Source organism: Pelecanus crispus, chromosome 5, assembly GCF_030463565.1.
Source record: "Pelecanus crispus isolate bPelCri1 chromosome 5, bPelCri1.pri, whole genome shotgun sequence".
In the NCBI taxonomy this organism is placed as follows: Eukaryota; Metazoa; Chordata; class Aves; order Pelecaniformes; family Pelecanidae; genus Pelecanus; species Pelecanus crispus.
This window is the reverse complement of record NC_134647.1, coordinates 81,968,907-81,974,084: the sequence shown is the minus strand read 5'-3', so window position 1 is coordinate 81,974,084 and position 5,178 is coordinate 81,968,907.

Below are 5,178 nucleotides of genomic sequence, written 5' to 3'. Positions count from 1 at the left end.
GTGCGAGTCCTTTGAGCTGGCATATCTAGGAGACAGAACTGTCTTTATAAGAATATGGGAGGGCATTTTTTTAGTCAACAAAAGATTTATCTAAATATATGAACTAGGTACAGGGAGTGGAAAGAGACTACGTTGTCGTAACTTTTTCAGTTCATGGTTTGCCTAAGTTTGGAAGGATACTCTGAAACGGCATCTCAGAAATGAACCCTTCATGTGCCATGCAGTACAGTGCTCTGCATTTGGTTTTTGCAGCTCTGAACAGTTTGCTTCCATGCTTCTTCTTTTTTGATACTGGAAAGTATTGATTTTTAGTTTTAACGCTTCAAAATATATCTTCAGCCTAGGGCTACTAAGCTGCCTGGAAATGCGGGTGTTGGAGTATTGGATAGAATAGGAAATAGTCTACACCAAGCCAGGCCTCACTATTAGAGCAACATCTCTCTACTGCCTGATGGCCAGCTTCAAAATACTTGTGAATGTGGGTCAGGTAGTGGTTCTCTCTGTCTAAAGCTGTCTGTCTGTGTCTCTTCCTCCATCTCCCCAAATCCACAATGCAGCCCGTTGCAGGGACATGTCATATGCAGAAAGCGAGAAGTTTGTAGTCAGTGATCTTTTTTGGCGCTCGAGTAACTGCTTTGGCCATAAGAGCATTTATAGAGCTGGGATTAATCCCTTTATCAGCGGCAGCAGCAGAATGCAAGTGAGTGTAAGCCGAATCATCCACCTTCCTCCTGGAAGCTGGAAAAGTCACGTGCAGTTTGGGAAAGGGGGCTGTGAAGAAATACAGCAAAACCCGGGCTGAAGAGCAAGAAGTATATGGCTGATTGTGTGGGTTTGTGGGTTTTTTAGAGAAATCTGATCTCAAAAGCCTGGGAATCACAGGCTCATCTGGTGCTAAAGTTTTGGGGGAGTCTTTCGTATACCATGAGTTTATAGAAGACAATCTCTTAACCTAGGCACAATTGATGGCTTTTTAAATTCAAGTCAATGCCAGATTCTTTCTGTAATACAGTGGCTGTACTGTGTGTTGTTTCATTTGCATGTGACAATGAACACAGGGTTTTTAAAACATGAATGTAAATATCTTAATAATAGTTTTTGTCTCTTTTACTAAGGTGAAAACACTATCAAATAGAAACTAGAAAAGAATAGTCTTGCCTAGCAGCAAAATTGATTGTCTGTTTTCTTTGTAGATGATGTTTTATAAATTAAAACTATCTAAATGCTTCCTGGAGAAACTCTTACTGAAATTGAATGTTGAAACAGTTTCTCTCTGTAATGTAATTTCTTTTCCACAAGAATTAAAAAAAAAAAAAAAAAAAATCCTTGTTCCACATCTGAACAGCTTTAAAGTTGGCTAAATTGTCAGTTGCTCTTCGGGTAACTTGTTCCTTTCCAGTGCTAGCAATATTGCCTAGTTTCTTATGTGAGGCCTTAAGTGCTGTAAGTTATTTGATGGAGAGACTTGTTAATTTTGTACAATGTTTGATCACACCACCACCCCTGCCCTCTTCCTTCACGACTAGTAAGAGGAAGCAATGTGTCATTGTATTCTAGTGACTTCCAAAATTTCTGGTATACCTATTTGAAATAAAGAAGAAAAAAGTCTATGGAAGTGTTTGATATCAGCAGGAAAACATGTGACAGACAGCTTGGTTCTAGAGACGCTGGTGGCTGCTGTGTATATATTTCTCTTGAATGATAAAATATTGTATAGAAGAAAATTCCCATTGCTTTGCTTCATAAAAGAATCCCACTGAAGTCAAGAAAACTTCTTCACAAGAAGAGATCGAGAAGGTTTCAGCGTTCTCTCTTGCTCTCAGATTAAACTTGCGATGACAAATCAGCATTAGCATATTTCTTTTTGTGTTCTTCTAGACAGGCAAACACTCCCAGTCAAGTAGAAACTTGTGATCAGTCTCACAACAAGTAGTTTACTGGTTTGAGTGAGTTTTAAGGTGCAGCTTCCAAATACTGGTCATCTGCTCTTGAGTTAACTGCAAATCACGTTTCTTGCATATGTTTTGAATGAAACCAGCAGAGGGCAAATAGCTCAAATGCAACGGAATTCACTGCTACTTTGCTTTACTTGAAACAATTTTTTTGCTAGCCGACATGCAGGCTGCGGAATGAACTAAGAGAAGGTGTGTTTTTGTTTCTCTTGCTTATGCCAAATGCTACACTGTTTTCTGTTTTGTCAAAAACCCACAAGATGGGGGGGGGGGACCTCATATTCGGTGTAATAATGCCCATGTTTTCCCTTTACCCAGTTTTGGGAAGGCTGGGGAGAGGTTGCCTGCCTTTCGTTTGCCACCGCGGTTTGTAACACTGCGCGGCGCTCTTGTCCAAATAACAGCATTTTTATGTTGCTTGCTTGCTGTAACCTGTCAGTGGGAGGTCGGGACATGTAAAGGATGTGCGAAACAGGAAGTGTTCCTAGATGAACTAGTCAAAAAAAAAATTCTCAATCTTTATTAAGAAATTCGATCTTTAAATGCAAGCCAGTTCACACAGGTAGACTTTATGAAATGGGTGTTTACTTGGTGTCTGTGCTTCAGCTCGTTTGAACTGTTATGGACTGTTTTTCTTTTGTCATGTGTATAAACTGTGCTCTGCCTGGGTACATCCCTTCCCAAACAACTTAAGATGAAATGCAGTCGTCGAGGAAAAACTGCAATCGTCTGCATTTCAATGAAGATGTTAATATCTCACTGATTTTAGACCATCAGTGCCGGCTGAAGTAAGAAGGACTCGAAGTGAACAGAAGGGTAGTTAAGAGGGATGATCTGCTAGTAATTCTGAGGAATCCTTTGCTCACATCAGTCTGATCCCGGCTTCTCCAAGGCGTGTGTGAAGGGGAGCTGTTGCACTTGCTCACCTGGAGCAGTGGCACAGCAGAGTCGGCGCAGGACGAGCGCTTCAGAGCGCGCTTGATACCATCTGCTTTAGCTCATGCATGAGCTAATTCAACCACTGCATAGCTTCTGTGGGTCTTCCTCGTGCCGTGTGAAAGTGACTTTATGCATTGCAAACTAAAGCTGAGCATCTGTGTCACGCTGAACCAGGTATCCATGATAGTCATCCTGGACAAATGAGACCGCACCAGGAGGGACGCCGGCTTTGGCTTTGTTTCAGAGAGGCTTTTGTATTGCTGGACCTTAGAAATCGTTCAGCTTTAATGATGAATTGGAATTTTGCATGGCATCCGTACTGACACATGAAAAAGATGATTTGCCTTCTTGTAATTCTGTTCTTGCTGATCTTGGGATGTGGGAAAGCTCTGGGCTCTAGCACTTAGGTGAGGAACATCCCTGCTTTCCAGAAGCACACAACCCTTGAATGCTCCATTTTGTGTCTCTGTTCCTCCAAATTAATGATCTGATATCCATGCTGCTACGGAGCTAGTGTATTAGTGTGGGACAGTTCAGATTCATCCGGCACAAACGGAATAGTTTTAATATATGCGACACCAGAATTGCCACATGGCAAAGCAGAGACCTACTGAGCCCAGTATTGTCTCCAGAAGTGGTAGTAGTGAGTGCTTAGAGCAAGAGGCGTAACGAGACTGCAGTGATATTTTCTCTTTCCAGCAAGATCTCCTTGCCAGAATCTGTGCAAGGATGTCCTGAGCTAGAAACTGCAGCTGGACCGTGAACTTTTGTAGTGATTAAATTTTATCTACAAAGTGTGCAATGAACCATTTAAAAAAGAAAAAAAACCCAAACCAAAAATCCCCCAAAAATCCCAACCACAACCTGTTAATGCTTTTGCCCTCCCATTTAATTAGTCACTGAGAAAGTGCTTCTTGTTTTTGTTTTAAGCCTGCTTCTTGACGCCATCGGTTAATGACCTGTATTTTTGTTTTTACCTTCCTGCCTTTATCGCAGTTCTCTAGGCCTCTCATATCTGTGCTTTACTGCCTTTTTCCTGGTATGACTGCTGCTGTATTTAGCCATTTCGCGCTTCTGCTAATCTTTGTTACCCTTCTCTATTTGTCTCTTCAGAGTTGGCGTGACCAAACTCTACTCAAGTTGTAAATATGAAGTGCTGTGCCACAGTTGTGTTTTGATTTGTTTTCCATGCCTTCCCTAATGAGTCCTAAAGCTCTCTTTGTTTTCATGGCTTCTGAGCGTGGAGTTGATATTTTCAGAGGACTCTAAAATAATAATGAGGCGTTTTGCTTTCTAGCCAAGAGGTGCGTAACACCAACTTAACAGCTACTTCTTGTGCTGTGTGTGCTTAGGGTTATTCCTATTTTTCTACATTACTTTTCCATGTATCAGTAGTGAATTTCACCTGTAGATTTACTATACATTCACTGTTGTGAAGTGTCTCTTCAGTCTCCTTTCTTTTAAACTACTTTGAATATTATGTTGGCAGCAGCATTTTTGCCCTCTTTTCCAGATCATTTAAGTTTAAAAGCACACATTACTGGGGAAGGCAGGGGATGAGTGTCCATAGCAATCTGCCGCTATTGCAAAAACTGCTCGTGACTTCATATCACTCTCCTTACTATCATACTTCATATCTATCTATACCTATATCTACCTATACCCAGATATTTCATATCTATATATACCTATCATACTTCATATTACTCTTCTACTCTCTCATTTTTGGTGTATCTTAGTAAGAACCTTTGAAAAGGTATAAGGGGAAAAAAAAAAGTTGAAGGTAACTCCCTCTGCTGCTCTCAGAACCAAAAAATAGCAGAAGAAACATAAGGGAAAGAAAACCACTATAAAAAAAGAAACAAAAAACCAAGGAGAGACATGGAGAAAGTGTAATATAGTTAAATTTATTTGTTCTTATCTGCTATTCCACTCTCCAGGTAATCATCCGACAAGTCCTAAAATTTGAGTTTATTACCTACTTCAGACTGGGAGCCACCAAGTGTTTAGAGGCTACAAGTCAGCTGATCACTACCGTCGTGCCTCAGTATGAGGTAGTAGCTTCAGTTTCTTGCTTTGAAACGAGGAAGACCAGCAAAAAAGTTACGGTTGTTTTTTTGCTGGTGTACAATTTGAGTCAGCTATACTCGAATAACACAACCTGAGCTTTTCCTGTTTAGTGATTCAAACCAGGCTAAGACCTAGCAAAGTACAGCTATCGTACTGATTTGAATATAAGGATGTAGTGCTATGAGGCACTTTTTTCCAGAACTATGGATAGTTTTGG